General features: G+C 45.9%; 1 protein-coding gene across 3 annotated transcripts in view; it reads left to right on the top strand.

Moving 5' to 3' along the window:
* KDM5B (lysine demethylase 5B) overlaps positions 1 to 17,681 on the top strand; it is a 211,111-nt gene that overhangs the window by 131,640 nt on the left and 61,790 nt on the right. The window lies entirely within an intron of this gene.

Here is a 17,681-nt window from a genome sequence, read left to right as displayed (position 1 = left end):
TTTAACAGTGCTATAGTTTTTGTACCATTCTCTAGCCACAAAAAAGCCTTGCTGGTAAAAGCCATGTTGCTAAGACTATTTTATTTCTAGCTTACTCTGGTCATTATTTTAACGTTAGGGATTGCCTGTTATTTTCAGAGATTGTCTGATGACTATTTAAAACAGCATAGTTATACTATATCTGTGTAGGTTTTTGCTTATGGCCCAATTATTATTAAGATAACATCCTAGTTGTAAATATATAATATGCATTATATGACCAGTGACATCAGAATTCTCATGTGAACTAATTTTGAAATTACTGTGTTGATAATAGATAACATGAGCAGCTGTTCATGTCAGATTAAAAAGTGAGAGTGTAAAAAAAAAAAAAAACAAAAAACACCATTTTACAGTCCTTTACTCATTTTTAACACTCTTAATATTCCCATTTGTATAGAGAAGGCTTCTCTGACTGGACCCATTTATACATGTGTCAGTTAAACATTCTGAAAACAAGTCTGATGGACTCTGTGACAGGAATGAGTCTGGCCCTCTAGAACCTTGTCTGCACTGGAGTCCCAGAAGTGCTACCAGTGGGCATTTTTTGGTAAATGTCCATAGTGTAGAAATGATATATGAATGTCTTTCCTCTTATATATTTTATTTTGCATTCACTGTTGAAGTCATGATAGGAATTGGCTGAAACTTCTGTCCTATGAGAAGTAATGTTTTACTTTGGTGATTTTTTTATCCATACTTGATGGCTGTCATTTCTTTATATTCTGTGTTTAAAGGATTTGATTGATTTGTAAGTACACTGATAGTGAGCTTCCCAAGCAAGCTAAAATTATGCAATGTGCTGACAGACCAGGATTTTGGGCTTTCCACCTTAGAAGAGAAGCATGGCTGTTGGAACTACATTCTGTCTTCTTTGGCTCAAATGGTGTGGCTGAACAACTTGCGCAGTGGTTAACAGATTAATATCATGTGATCTGGTTGTTTATTCCTTAAGACTATTCAGAAATTGCAGCTAGTGCGGAATGTAGTAGTTGTGTATTGTAGATTCATAGATTTTTAAGGCCAGAAGAGACTACGGTGATCATCTAGTCTCATCTTCAGTAAAACAAAGACAATAGAATTTCATCCATTTAACTCCGGTGGTAGAGGGAATTATTTTTCCCTACTGTACTTGTGTATGTACTGTGGTTAAACTAAAACATATCATTTAGACAACCAATCTCAGTTTAAAGACCTAAAGCAACAGTGAATTAATCACTTCACACGGGAAACTTTTATTATTTTCAGTGTTAAGAATATGTATCTTGTTTCCATATTGAATTTTTCTGACTTCGAATTTCAGGTGTTGGATCTTGCTATGCTGTCATCTTCTTAACTTAAAGGGCCGCCTAATATCAGAAACCTTCTTCCACATGTATATACTCAGAAACTTTCTTCAGTTTTTCAACATGCTTTTTAAAGTGTATACAAGGGATATGTTCTCTTTAAGGGAAAGGATGGTTCGTGGGTTAAGGCAATAGTCTGGCTTTTAAACCAGAGTTCAGTTCCCCACTCTGCCACAGACCTTCCTATGTCACTGGGCAAAAGTTGTGATTTTTTTTTTTTTTTTTTTTTTTTAAAGGGTGCAAGAGATCTAGATGCCCAAATTCTGTTGACTTCCCCTGGGAGTTGAACACCTAACTTTCTTAGGTCCCTTTGAAAATTTTGGCCTTAATTTTTCTGTGGGCCTTTGTTCTTCTTCTGTAAGATACAGATAACAGCAACACTTCCCGGCCTCAAAAGGTGTTGTGGGGATAACTATATCAAAGATTCTGAGAAGCTCGGCTTCTCCAGTAATGCCGGTTAGATAAGTAACAGCTAGATTTAGTAGCTAAAATTGTGGCAAAACTGTTGCTAAAAGCCAAATTTTGCATTGTCCATATAATTTTACATCTAAAATCACATCAGCCTGTAAATTGGAAGATAATCTTGAGTTTGGTGAAAATTGAAGATGTTCTGATAAAGTAGTACACCAAGATGCAGGAACCCAAAAACTGAGCTGTTTTCAAAGTTACAAAATCCTTCTAACATTTTTTTGCACATAGGATAAAACAGAGATAGGAAGCACAGTAAACCTGTATCACTGGACACCCCTTGCTGAGCTTAGTGCATGGTACTGAAAACATCTAACGTGAAATATAATTTATTAGACCTTGTTCTTTAGAATTACAGACTGAAATCAATGTACTACTGGCCCCCGAACCTGTGCTCTCTCCTCTTCCCCATTGTACCTTTGAATTGTGTGGTATTCTGTTAGCAAAATAAGAATGCTGCTTCATTCCACTTTTAACGTTTTAAATTATGGACCACCTTCCTCATACTGTGTACTAGATCTCAGGGGTAGGTTGGTGCAATAATAGGTATGAGCAAAAAAAGTGGTAGAGGGCTTTAGCATCTGTTCAAAATAACTGTTTTTAGGATGCTTTGTCTTGGGAACTTTTTTTCGGATGACTTCAGATTTTCTCTACGAACTCTACCCTGACCTCACCATTAATTTTCAGTCCACTATACTTTTCTTAGGGATTTTAAAGAGGCTGAAAAATTTACTTTTTAACAGAAACTATGAAGAGAGTGTGCGTTTCCTGGGTTTTGTAAGTTTGTGTTTTGTTTATTCTGACAACACTAACTTTTTTTGGAGATATCACGTGGAGACACCTTAACTGAACATTTGCTGGTTTTCTAATGTTTAAGTTGGGTGCTTTGATGTTCCACACACACTGAAGGGTATGAAGAGATGGCCCTGTCGGAGAAAAACGTAGTTCTCACTTTTTGGTTGGGTGCAGCGGAGTCAGATACTTTATTTTCTCTTTACAGTTGTATAGAGGGAGGGAGTGCCCTAGGACACAAGGTTGTCCCAGTCACAGGCAGGTCTCTCTACAGATAAACAATTACAGCAAGCATTTATACTTTTTGTTGCATACAATAATAAGCAACAGCTGCATTTTGTTTATACATAGGCCATCTTGATATCTTATTTTTCTCACTTCTATTTAGATGCCAGTCTACATTCCTCATTATCGACACAAGGTCACAACAATTTCTCACACAGTTCTTTCCCACTCACCTGACGCAATCCTCGCTTCTACAAATCTCGTGTTATTAGGGTTACAGCTAGCTTGACTCTTGCTAACAGAGACTGTCATGCATTGAAATCCCTGTCAGTTCTTTCTCTATTTCCACACTCCCCCCTTTTGTACTTCTAGTGCAACAAATATTTTCAAACCTCTATTTACATTAAGCCATGGATTTCAGATTCTACATCAGATGTTTCAACCTTAGGGGTTTTGATTGGATGTAATGACAATGCATGATTAGCCTGGACGTGAAAGGTATTACTATTATCATGTTCTTTACCACAACAACATAATCCTAAACTAAATAACAACAATACAAAAAATAACATTCCCATAATAATAATATGATGGAGTTGTTGTACAGTTTTAGCTGCAAAGCACAATACAGCCATATTTAATAGATAAAGTAAACACTCTCTAAGCTGTATGGAAAGCATTCTTTTCAACTTGACATATATTTTGAAGCATATGAATTTGCCCTTTTACTTCAGAGATTCTTTGAACCTCTGGTAACAGTGAAAGCAAATTTTGAAACCAATCAGGTTCTAAACTAGTCCAATTAAAGGATACCTGAAACGTAAGGGCTACTTGTAAAATTCTATCTTCAGGCCAGTAAATAATATGATTGCCTGCAGCAGTGGTAAGATTAACATGCATATCTCACAATGTGGTGGCTTTAACATACACACAGCTATCATTAGCTTGAAAAAGTAGGTGTCCTGTCAGAGTAGTTCTTTGTCCCCTACCCTCCCAACAAACGTTGTCATGAACAGTGACAACTTCCCCTGGCTTCAGTTTACGTATACACTGAAGCCGTGGGTGTTCTAACAGCCAAAATGTCCATTGACTCCCTATTCCTATCCAAATGTCGGGTGTTATTCTAAGGGCACTGGCTATAAATCAGTATACCAGGTGGTCTAATCTCCCAGATGTCACAGTGAATAATCCAATCCCACATGCATCCTCCATAGCCGGATTCGGTATGCGGGAGCCCACACACTCTTAACCGGTCCAAATGCTTGGAAGGAGCACTGTGAATGTCCACACTTCCACCCAGAAAGTGTCCAAGTATGTCTCTATGGCCACAGATCAGATGGTAGTCCTGATGTATCTGTAAGGGCAGTGGGCCAAGCCTGGTGCTCAAAGATCACTCTGAACATGCTAGATACCACTGCAATGCCTTCCCAGCCTCAGTGATATTCAATACCATCTCTGTCAGTAACTTCTGGGTCATAGAACTAAGGGCAGAAATGACATGTAACTCACCAACTCCAGCCTGTACTTGGGTTAGCTGTGCCCCAGAAATAAGGCTAGTGGCCTTCTCTAGTTGGCCCAATTTCTCATCATGTTCTTGGTTCTTAAAAAGATTCCAAACTCCTGCTGCACTATTGGCCCCATCCCATAGGGATCTGGTCAAGTCCCTCTTCTTCCAGAGGAAACAACCCAGATCCTCTTTTGTACTAATCTAATGGCAGCTCCCTGCGAGCAATATAGATATGTAGAGGTGATTTGGAAACTGGATAAGGGCAATGTAAATTTGACAGTCCCTAGTGTTGTATTAATCACAGTCCACTGATATTCTAATACATCTCTCTTTGGTGTAGTAGTATATCACGTCTGTTATTTAATTATTCTCAGGTACTTTCAAGAGGCATTAACATTAATAGTGTAGGAGGGCGTGTATTGCAATAAGGTACACATTACATTATTAATTACTGGAATAATTTCAATACAGGTAAAAGTTCCAGTGACAGAACAAACTCTTTGGGTATTCGTTTAATTATTCACTAATTGGGTAACCAAATAACAATAAGGGCCTCTTTCATGTAACACATTGCAAACTCCAGGAACAGCCATCATATCTTCTTCACTATGGAACCCATCAATTTCAATTACAGATTCTTGGGGTTCATTTGTAGTGATAACATAGATTTCTATTTCCACTGATCCATTTATTCTCCACTCAATTGTTCGCTTATATGGGATATCCTGAACTTCAAAAATATTTTTTTCCGAACAATCTTTAAATAAATCACGAAAGTGTGACGGCCATGGCCATTGGTTTTATCAAATATATGGCATTATCTATATTTGGATGTATTACAGGGGTAATAGTGTAATGGAGGAGATGGCAGGGGCAGTGGCAACAAGATGCCTTTGGTACTCATTTTTTAAAATCCAGTTAGGGAGGGCAATACATGCTGAAGGATTTATCCAAACCACAGGGCGCAGCCTGTAGAATAAACTCCAAAATCCAATCGATACCACATTCCCAAGCATGGGTTCCACACATTTCTTCCTGCCAGTGTATAATTCTTTGTTTCTTCATCAGGGTCAGTTCTTATGTCCTTTCTAGTCAGGAATTCCTGGACTTTGGCAATTTCAGTGGAGCGAGTGTTTCTTCTTCTTCTTTCCTGAAGCAATCGTGGTTCAGCATCCTACAAGGGAGAGGTTACCAGCCACATCACCCTGTAATGGTTTTGATTCTTCTAGAAAAATCCAAAGGCACAGTAGGTCTGTCAGTGGACAAGGGAGAGGTTACTAGCACTTCACCTTGTCCTTTTTCCCTGCTGTCCAGAAGGCACAGCAGAGCTAGAAGGCCAATCATTAGTAGGAGAATCCTCCCAAGGGGGAGGGGTCTTTTTGCAGTGAGAAGTGTGGGTCCAGGCAGTCAGTCCTTGGTACTTCATGACAGTGTTGGTCGTTAACAGGACTTGGAAATGGCCCTTCCAGTGTGGAGCCAGAGCAGTCTTTCGCTGATGGACCTTTACATAGATCCAGTCTTCTGGTTCCAAGGAGTGGCAGAGCTGCTAGGGTTTTTGGTTAGCACTTCTTTGCCAGTGAGAAAAGAAACCTAACATTTAATTTCATGCCTGGCAATGTTTTGCAGATCTCATAGCTGCTTGGGCACATTCAAGCCCCCCCTTTTCTTGGTTGTCAGCTAAGTCTTACCTGTGAGCAGTGTCCTTGAATGGGGCCGGTGTCTTATCTTTAAACTGAGCTTGCTAGCTATCTTTTTCCAGTTAATTCATTCTGTTCTTTTTCCTTCTTCCCTTCTTGGCTTCTTTTAACCTACAAAGGAAACTTTCACTCTTCACTCATAACACCTTTTTCCTCACCATGAACACATACACATTGCCGTTATACAGTACATTAGTCTTATTATTCAATGTATGCCACATATATCCTTCCAGTAAAATAACGTTATTACAGAGCTTTGGAGCAACAAGCCAGGACAAGCACACCCACTTTGAGGAGTCCACTCAGTACAACCTCTGGTGTCAAATAGCTTCTCACCCTCCCCAGCCCGCTGGCTAGAAATCTGAGGTAGCCAGAAGGATCCCATGTACAATATGGGGAGTGGGTTAACTTTTTTTGTCCTTGCTTCCAAAGACTGTTGGTATGCAAATTTTAACAACAGTTTTTTCAATTAAAAGATCTGGCCAATGAAGTTTTTTTTTCTTACTTAAGCAAATGTATTAGACTTTAGTATATCACATTTTCCTGATTTATCCAAACACATTATATTTCAAGTTGAATAAAACAAGTATCTGCATTTTAATATAACCCTTCTCTTCGATTTTAAACTAGACTATCCGATGAAAATATTAAACACAACAATTCGGGCCACGAGACAAACACCTCAAGACAGGACATAGAACACAGAACATAATTCCTATTGTGCCAGTAAATGCATGGTATGTTAAATGCTGTTCAACTGGCATCAGTTTTCTCTGATTATCTGAAAGACAAAAAACAGAGGTCTACCCCTTCTGGGCAGTCAGTCATTGCTTAAAATAGACAAATACCCTTGTTGATTTCAGGCAAAATAGAGGAATTACCCCATATTTTCTTGGATTTGTTTCATAGACAGTCCAGATTTCAGTGGCTTCTACCTTATCAGTTAGATAATTTTCATTAATAGAGATGCTTTCTGGCTTGTTTCTGGATCTAAAGCTATCCACAGCTTAAAGATTTTTACTTAAAAAGGGACACAATTAACTTTACCAGAATTTTGATTGCCTTTTTACTTCTAACTCCTGCTTTCAAACACACAATGATCTGAAAGAAAACACTACTTATTGTAGCCCCTTCGAGCCTAATAGTTTCAATTACATAGCACTGTATACATTCTTTAGCTAATTCTACTAAATTATTCATAGCCAAATGATAGCAATCAAATAATTTCTTGCCTGGATTTATTTACAAAACATTTCAAAGACATCAAGAACTTTCCTTTTTAGCATTTTTACAAAGTTCAGCTGCTGTTCCCTCCAGCAACTACAGAGTTAACTTCTCAGTCTTTCCTTAAATCACTTGCTTGTCTCCCAGCAGCCACTTTTATTAACTCAAATCACCATTTCAAGTATTGTTCTGGGTATTTGAAATCCCCAGGCTTATACTTACGTACTCCTTCCTTCCACTATGTCCTCAAAATTTCCAGCCTGTTTTCCAATCTCTCTATCTGTTGCCTGCCAGCTTGGGCCCGATCCTGCTTTCCTCACTGAACCGTCCCTTCCATGGGCACCGGCTTTGTTCCACTACCAGTTTAGCTAGGAGGGGGGTGACTCAACTTGCCCCCACCATTCCTGGTCTCTTCCCTTAAACATTCTTACTCACAGGGCTACCTGAGTCCTCCCCTGTGAGGCTTACCACCTGGGCAAAAACACATGGCCTATTGGCGTTTAACTATTCAATTTCCTCTTGTGGCAAACACACTGCTGTTGCGGCATATGCTGAGCACAATTGGTTAAATTTTGACAAGTCCCTGAAGGACCTGTACTTGCTTAGCCAGTGCTTCCTTTTCTGCCTGGAAGTCCTGTCTCCAGGCCTGCAACTTGCCCTGCGCATAGGTTTCAGTTGCTGCCTGGTTCATGTTCTATGCTCTTAATTGCTCAATTCTAGTTATCAAGTACACATCTTTTCCCTTTTCTCCAACTTCTCTATTGCCCAGTCCTGCTACGACTGGGGGTAGATCCATCTGCCACCCTTCCCGGTCAATCAGGGTGGAGAGAGGAATGCTAAACCCCTCTCCAGTTCTCAGATTTACTGTGGCTGAGAGTGGGCACACCTTTAATCATGCAATCCTCAACATATAACACCAACAGTATCAAGCAAAGCAAACATAAAATGACATGGGTAAAACAAATAGATGGTATAAATTCTGCAGGGCTACCTCTTTCTCAATTGCCCACCAAACTGTGACAAATTTCTGTTACCAATCTATCCCTTGTGTCAGGTGATCAGGCTGACACTACAGGATCATTGGGGGAAGGAAAGAAAACACACCATATAACTGAATTTTAAAACTTCATTAATAAAACAACAACAGAGAGTGTTGGGGAACGCTCCCACATCACTCAGGAAAAACATTAATGCACTTTCATACTCACGCACGTACATCCAGACTCTGTGTAACGTTCAGAGAAAGGAGAGAGGTGGACTGGAGATTATTCTGTATACAGCGTGTCCAGAATTTCCAACATGCTTTCGCTCTTGGGAGGGCTGTTCTTTTACACCCTGGGATCTCCTGCAGCGTCTCTTTCAGAGATTCCAGTCCAGGTCAGCTGCCTGTGGCTTCTTCAGTGTCACCAAGCCACACCGGCTCCAGGGTCGCAAAGGCACACTGTTGGATCTCACTGGACAGTTAAGCTTTGCAAATATAATCTCAGTCCTGTAACTTGTATTGCCTTTGGTTTGCCTCTGTCTATATATTTTTCATAGCCAGCTGGGGGCAAAAGCAGTTTTTCTTTGTACTTAGCATGGTCTGCATTGATTCTTGACCTTGAATGTTGAGCAACTTTCTCTTTAGCTCTAGGCCAAGCTGAATTTCAAATTAACCCGTTCCTTTCCTCAATAGACAAATACTCACACTGTGTCAGAGGCTTTTTTGGTGATTTAAAAGCTCCTCTGAGATGTATGATCTTATCTAGATTGAAGGTACCTTCCCGTGGGCATTGTTTAAATGGATTTGCACGTGTATAATGATTCCAATTTTCTAAATACCTGCAGGTTTTAGGACCATAATGTATGTACATGTAATATGCTGGGGTACCCATAGGGGGTGAGGTGGAATGCTTAGACTGTCCCCTACCCATTTTCCAACCACACACAGAGGGAGGATGCGTTGTCGATGCTAGCTAACTAAGGGTCAGTACCTACAGGGTACTCTCACAGGAGAGGATAATGAGGATGGCCATGACCCTCCTACACCTCTCTTCAGCAAAGAGTGTCAGCTAGTCTCAGAGAGACGGCGCCGCTTAGTCTCGTTGCGTCCAATGAGATGATCAGATTGTCAGTAGTCCACATAGAAAGGAAAGGGGAGGGAAGATGGGTTCACATGCTCCTAGACTCAGGTAGCTTGCTCACCGGATGATGCCAGGCCGAGTCAGCCCACCATGGGTCGCATCTTCTACAGATCCTCTAGTTCTTCTTCGAGTGCTTGCTCATATCCATTCCAATTAGGTGTGCACGCGTTGCGTGCACGTTTGTCGGAGACTTTTTACCCTAGCAACACTCGGTGGGCCAGCAGGTCGCCCCCTGGAGTGGCGCCGGTATGGCGCCTGATATACCCCTGCTGGCCCGCCCGCTTCTCAGTTCCTTCTTACCGCCCGTGTCGGTCGTTGGAACTGTGGAGCACGGCTACCTGTTCTCCACCTCCCTAGCGTTTCACTCTTGTGTTGTATCGTGTATATAGTTTTCATCATAGTTATAGTTACAGTGTTAAATTTAGTAAATTGTAGTTCTGTAAATAGTTAGAGAGGATCGGGGGTTCGCCCCTTTTTCTTCCCCATGGTACCGGGGCCGATGGCCGGTTCACCGGGCTTCAAGCCTTATGCGGCCTGTCATCGGCTGATGCCCACAGGAGATCCGCACGACTCCTGTCTGAGGTGCCTAGGCGAGTCCCACCTTGCAGACAAGTGCCGGATCTGCAAGGCGTTTAAGCCCCGGACAAAGAAAGAGCGGGACAGTCACTTAAAGCAGCTCTTGATGAAGGCAGCGCTGACTCCCTCATCTTCAGCACCGACTCCGGCACCGGGACCAAGCGTCTCCTCCGCTCCGGACCGCCCGGCACCGACAAAGGCTTCGCTTTCCCGCCTGGCACCGTCCCGGCACCCCAGCCGGCACCGCTCCCTCTCCCCGAGGAGCAAGAAGCACAGGACTCCTGCGGCACCTACAACTGCACCGCAGTCGGAGTGTGCTTCCAAATCGGACCGCCCGGCACCGTCATCCGCCGCGGCACCGAGCGTCGTCGCACCGTCGACTCCAGCTTCGCAGGAGCTGTTGAGTCCGGTGCCTCTTAGCTCCCCAGCATGACCTGCGGTTGAGCTCGTCGCGCCTTCCACGCCGGAGACCTTCTCCATGGCATGCGACCTCATCGCCCTGACAGAGCCCAAGCGGCCCCAACCCCCGGCACCGCCGGTGCGGGTTATCCAGTCAATGGGCAAGACCACCATGGTGCGCCCACATTCGCCGGGCGCTACCGAGCATCGGTCCCGATCCAGATCGAGGGACTACTCTCAGCGGCGCCGATCAAGATCCAGACGCCGCTCGCAGTCCCGGGTCCGCTCCCCGCGGCACCGGTCATACTCGCGGCACCAATCGGAATCCCGGTCGCCATCGTACTACTCCCGGCACCGGTCCAGATCGTGGCACTTGACTTTCCTACCGCAGCTGTTCCCGGCACGGCAGCACACGGCACCGGTCGGCCTCCCGGCACCGAGCTGGTAGCAGGTTCCGGTCCAGATCGAGGTACCACCATGACTCCCGGTACCGCTCGCCGGCACCGTGCAGAGACGAAATCTCTATGCGCAGGGGCCTGGCACAGTCATCGACAGCTCCTCCTTGGCCTTCACGTCACTCGTCCGCCTCTTCGCATGTGGACAGCGCCTCCTATGGGGGTTCCAATGTGCAGGCCCACCCAGACCATGGACCACCGCAATGGTCCTTTTGGACGCCCTGGGCATACCACCAAGCCCAGGGCGAACCACTGGGCCCAGCACGCTCCAGCCACTCGGAGCACCGTGCACCAGAGGCCACAGTCAGCCGGCCTCCCGCCTCGGGTATGGAGGAAGACCCTGCGCATCTCCTGGCACAGCAGGATGCCCCAGAGACGGAGTTCCCTCAGGACGAGGCTTCCATACAGGAGCCACTCCTCCCTGGGTTATCTTCTTCCTCGTCCTCAGATGAGGCGGTAGCGGGCACATCTTCATCAAGGCCCCTGCTGATTGATCTCCGTGCACATCAGGACCTTCTGCGGCGCATTGCCCAAAATATAAACCTTCCTGTAGAGGAAGTCCCTGAAGTGGAGGACCCGGTGGTCAGTATACTCTCCGCAGAAGCACCGACCAGGGTGGCCCTCCCCTTCATCAAATCCATCCAGGCAAAGGCGGACACCATATGGCAGTCTCCGGCCTCCATTCCACCCACAGCCCGCGGAGTGGAAAGAAAATATATGGTGCCATCCAAGGGGTATGAGTACCTCTACGTACACCCCGTCCCCTGCTCGTTGGTGGTACAATCAGTCAACGAGCGGGAGCGCCACGGCCAACAAGCTCCTGCGCCAAAATCCAGAGAAGCCAGGCACATGGACTTACTGGGCCGCAAGATTTACTCCACGGGAGGCCTTCAGCTCTGTGTGGCGAACCAGCAGGCCCTCCTGAGCCGATACAGCCACAACACCTGGGAGGCTGTCGGCAAGTTTACAGAGCTAATTCCCCAGGACTCACGCCAGGAATTTTCAGCTCTCCTGGAAGAGGGTTGCCAGGACCACACCGCAAGCGTCCTTAGATGCCGCAGATTCGGCAGCGAGAATGCTGGCATCGGGTGTAGCCATGCGTCGGATATCGTGGCTGCAGGCTTCCGGACTACCGCCGGAGTTGCAGTACACGATCCAAGACCTGCCATTCGACAGGCAGGGTCTTTTCTCGGAGAAAACAGATCCCAGGCTACAGAGCCTGAAGGATAACCGGGTTATCACGCGTTCGCTGGGAATGCACACACCCCAGACTCAGAGAAGACCATTCCGCCCACACCCTCAGCGCCCCTACCCCTCACCTCGCCCCAGACAGGAATTTACCCAGAGGCGAGGCCGGCTGAACCTCAGACGACAGTCGGGTCCTCAAAGGGGTAACAATTCTGGGTCCGACAAACCACCACGGGGACCGAAGGCAAATTTTTGAGGGTGCACCCGAGAGCATCTTACCAATCCCTTCCCTGGATCCTCTCCATTTTTTCAACCGCCTCTGCCCCTTCCTGCCGGCGAGGTCCCAACTGACCTCGGATCGTTGGGTCCTGCGCACGGTGGAGTTTGGATGCCGTCTTCAGTTTATTTCTCCACCTCTCTACCATCCTCCCTCCTCGTCCCTCTTCAGGGACCCCTCTCACGAGCAACTTATCGTCCAGGAGGTTCGCAAGCTCCTGCTCATCGGAGCTATAGAGGAGATGCTGAAGGAGTTAAGGGGCAAGGGGTTTTATTCCCGGTATTTCCTAATCCCCAAGTCAAAAGGGGGTCTTCGGCCCATCCTGGACCTGCGAGGACTGAACAAATTCATCAAAAAGTTCAAGTTCCGCATGGTATCCTTAGGAACCATCATTCCTTCCCTGGATCCCGGAGATTGGTACGCCGCTCTCGACATGAAGGACGCATACATTGCGATTTTTTCCTTCGCACAGGCGGTATCTACGCTTTGTGGTAAATCAGGATCACTACCAATTCACTGTCCTCCCCTTTGGTCTCTCCTCGGCCCCTCAGGTATTCACCAAATGTATGGCGGTCGTCGCTGCTTCCCTGCGCCGTCGTCGTATCCACGTCTTCCCTTGCCTCGACGACTGGCTTATCCGAGGCACTTCGGAGGTGCAGGTGGTCGGCCAAGTCACCATCATCAGGGAGCTGTTTGCGAGTCTAGGCTTGACCATCAACCCAGACAAGTCCACTCTGGTGCCTATGCAGAGGATAGAGTTCATCGGGGCATTGCTGGACTCCAACCTCGCGACAGCCAGTCTTCCCCTGCACCGGTTCCAAGCCATAGTTTCCCTGGTCAAAGGTCTGCAAGCCTTTCCGACCACGTCTGCTCGAACTTGCCTCGCTCTCCTGGGGCACATGGCCGCATGCACCTTCGTCACGAAGCATGCAAGACTCCGCATGCACCTGCTGCAGACCTGGCTCACATCGGTCTATCGACCAGGCAGGGACGCCATAGACACAATCATAACGATTCGACCGACCATTATAGGCTCCCTCAGCTGGTGGTCGACGTCCTCCCAAGTGTGTGCGGGCCTACCGTTTCACGCCCCCCAGCCCTCAGTGTCCTTGACAACGGACGCGTCATCGCTAGGCTGGGGTGCACACCTGGGGATCCTGCGCACACAGGGTCTCTGGTCACCAAGAGAGCTGACTCTCCACATCAATGTGCACGAGCTGCGGGCAGTACGACTGGCATGCCAGACGTTTCAACGCCATTTACACGGCCGTTGTGTTGCAGTGTTCATGGACAACACAACAGCCATGTATTACATCAACAAGCAGGGCGGGACTCGGTCCTCCCTGCTGTGTCAGGAAGCAATACGCCTGTGGGACTTTTGTATAGCCCACTCTATTCACCTAGTGGCCTCCTTTCTCCCGGGAGTGCGGAACATCCTCGCGGATCACCTGAGCAGGTCCTTTCTATCCCACGAATGGTCCATCCATCCGGACGTCCTTTATTCGGTTTTCCGGAGGTGGGGGTTTCCCTGAATAGACCTGTTCGCCTCCAGATCGAACAGGAAATGCCAAGTGTTCTGCTCCCTACAGGGTCGCTCCCCGGGCTCCGTGTCGGACGCGTTCCTCATTCCGTGAAAGGGACGTCTTTGTTACGCTTTTCCACCCTTCCCTCTCGTCCACCGAGTCCTGATCAAAGTCCGCAGAGACAGAGCCCGCCTCATCCTGATCGCTCCGGCTTGGCTGCGGCAGCCCTGATACACCATGCTGCTCGACCTGTCCCTGGCGGACCCAATTACCCTACCTCCTTGGCCGGATCTGATCACGCAGGTTTTCGGCAGGATGCGCCATCCGGATCTACAGTCCCTCCATCTGAATGCATGGCTCCTGGCTGGTTAAGCCAGTCCGAGTTGCGCTGTTCTGCAGCAGTACAAGAAGTGTTGCTGGGCAGCAGGAAGCCTTCCACGCGTTCAACCTACCTCGCGAAATGGAAGCGCTTCTGCTGCTGGTGCAACAAGCACGGCCACGCCCCACACTCCGTACTAGTCCCCACTATCCTGGACTACGTGTGGTCTCTCAAGCAGCAGGGATTGGCGATTTCCTCTCTACATGTTCACCTCGCCGCTATATCCACCTTCCATCCAGGTGAGGCTGGCAAGTCTGTTTTTTCCCACCCCATGGTGTCAAGATTCCTCAAGGGCTTGGAGCGACTGTATCCTCACGTCAAACGGCCTAACCCTACTTGGGACCTGAACCTTGTCTTGACCAGGCTCATGGCGCCTCCCTTCGAACCTTTAGCCACATGCTCGCTGCTGTAACTGTCCTGGAAAGTGGCCTTCCTCGTCGCTATCACTTCGGCTAGACGAGTCTCGGAGCTTCGGGCTCTGACCGTGGACCCTCTGTATACGGTATTCCATAAGGACAAGGTACAGCTGCGACCGCACCCGGCCTTCCTCCCTAAGGTCGTCTCCGCCTTCCATGTTAACCAGGACGTCTTCCTGCCAGTCTTTTACCCAAAGCTGCATTCATCCCGACGAGAGCAACAGCTCTATTCCTTAGATGTCCGAAGGGCTCTCGCTTTCTACATTGACAGGACCAAACCCTTCTACCGTTCACCGCAATTGTTTGTGGCAGTGGCGGAGTGCATGAGGGGCATGGCAATCTCCTCCCAGCGTATCGCATCCTGGGTGACGTCCTGCATCCGGACATGTTACGAGTTGGCCCACGTTCCCACGGGACCTCTTAGCGCCCATTCTACCAGGGCTCAAGCTTCATCTGCCACATTTTTGGCCCATGTCCCCATACAGGAAATCTGCCGCGTGGCCACCTGGTCTTCTGTACACACCTTTGCATCACACTATGCACTGGTCCAGCAGGCTAGAGACGACGATGCTTTCGGCGCAGCGGTTTTACAGTCCGCAACGTCTCGCTCCGACCCCACCGCCTAGGTAAGGCTTGGGAATCACCTAATTGGAATGGATATGAGCAAGCACTCGAAGAAGAAAAGACAGTTACTCACCTTTGTAACTGTTGTTCTTCGAGATGTGTTGCTCATATCCATTCCACACCCGCCCTCCTTCCCCACTGTCGGAGTAGCCGGCAAGAAGGAACTGAGGAGCGGGCGGGCCAGCAGGGGTATATATCAGGCACCATACCGGCGCCTCTCCAGGGGCGACCTGCTGGCCCACCGAGTGTTGCTAGGGTAAAAAGTCTCCGATGAATGTGCACGCAGAGCGCGCACACCTAATTGGAATGGATATGAGCAACACATCTTGAAGAACAAGTTACAAAGGTGAGTAACCTTCTTTTACCGGGCTCGCGTTAGCGTATTTCTGGTCACGAGCTTTTGCTTCACAGAATACTCTGGGCATCTTTCGGTAACTTTTGTTACCGAAATGTCGGGTCCACCTACCTGAGAGCCAATGACAGCTGGACAGGGATAAGGAAAGGTTGCTTTATTTCGCAGCAGAAAGGAGAGTTTTGTACCTTGGTACAAAGACTCTACTCCATACAAAAACCAAGAATTTTTTCTACACAGTTACACACAGGCTTTGATCGTGTTAGCATTTGATTGGTGGTTAGCAAATCCTGCACTTCTGCAATTTGCTTAGCAAAAACCGGCTTAGGACCAGCTTTAACTGCCTTAAGACCGATAAGGGAAGACAGTTCAAAAGTTCAGGCTACTGTGTCCGTGAGGTGTACAATTTTTCTTTAATGGTTGCTAGCTGTTATAAGGCTACTACCTGTTCGAGGGTCACTGCTGACTATTACAGTCCTCCCTTCGGGCCTGACAAAGCCTATATTACAAAATTAACAAGCAAACATTATAAAAAAAATGGTTTCCTTCATTCCTTCCCTTAAGTCCCATAAATAAAACCCATGCATATTATATAAACGTCTCCTTTGGCATTTTATCACCTCACTCATCCCTTGTAAAAATTTCTAAATGCCAAGAGCACGCTAGTAAGCTTTACATCACACTTGTTTGCTGTTACATACCGTGGGGGTATCTTAAACAACACCCACGCCATGGGACATTTAAATGCATCCCATTGGCGGGGCCGGGGCCGAGTATTTAGCAACTCAGACATCAAAATGTTAGGATAAATTAGTGCCATCAAGTAGCAAAAAGCTCCCTCACCCTTTATTTACAAAACCCCGGTCTGTATTTTACTTATGGCCATAATGCTTATAAAACTCTCCCGCCTGGTTAGCATGGCCGGTGTAATATAGCCAAAGTATTACCAAACGTTCAAATAAACATCACACTAAACTCACACCAAATCCTCAAACTAAAAACTTATTCTCACAAGCTTTTCACACCCTTAAAAAAAACTCAGGTTAAACGTGCCAAAAAACCCCTAATCATCAGGCAAATGGAATTTCATTCCTTTATAGATAAACTTATTCCTAAACTAAAAATAGCAAAGCTAAAAAAAAAATAATAAACATTTCTGCGAAACTTAAAAAAGCAGCTAATGCCTCCTTAAATGCTTTCCAAAAATTACGACAAAAGATCAGTAACATAACAAAAATAACACTGCAAAATGAACGTGCTAAATGCCATAAATACTAAAATTAAAAAAGCCTATGCTCGCATTAAAAAAATACTAATTTTATATTAATCGCTCTAATTTAACTTAAAAAAATGTGCAAGCCATCAAAAATACAGCTGTTATTTTCCACACTATATCTCTTAATCATACCCTTAATTTAAAAAACCTCCTCCCAAACCTTAAGTCATGGTTTACTGGTCTTTTCTGTCAAATTGTCAAATAAATTATTTTCTTTCTTTTCTTTCTACATATCATTTAAGTAATATTGCAATGTGCAAAATATTTATGTAATGCTGTTACTAAAAGCTCTACTGTCCATAAAAAAACACAATATCTCTCCCTCCAGCTTAATCGCAAATTGCGTATTGGGCCTGACAATTTGAATTGTCAGGCCTGAAGGGGGGACTGTAACAGTCAGCAGCGACCCCCAAACAGCTAGTAGACTTATAATAGCTAGCAACTATTAAAAGACTACTTGCTGTTCGGAGGTCGCTGCTAACTATTACAGTTTTAAGAACGGCAAAATTCTGCAAGGCCTAAAAATTTTTGCATTTTATGTTAGTTTTTGGCTGTGGGATGTGGACTGGATACGGGCACTAGATAGAGCTTGATGTCCCGGAGTTAGTACATGACCGAGGTAGGTTACCTGGTTGTTGGCAAACTGAAGCTTAGAAGGGGACACTTTATGTCCCTTGTTTGCCAAGCAATTTAGCAAGTAAATAGTGTTTGTTTTGCATGTTACCTGATTAGGAGAACAAACCAGGACATTATTTACATACAAGAGAAAAGTGAACCCACTATGTAGCTTAATAT

This window comes from Gopherus evgoodei, chromosome 4 (genome assembly GCF_007399415.2).
Source record: "Gopherus evgoodei ecotype Sinaloan lineage chromosome 4, rGopEvg1_v1.p, whole genome shotgun sequence".
Taxonomy (NCBI): Eukaryota; Metazoa; Chordata; order Testudines; family Testudinidae; genus Gopherus; species Gopherus evgoodei.
The sequence above is the reverse complement of the archived record's forward strand: the minus strand, read 5'-3'. Positions and strand labels throughout refer to the sequence as shown.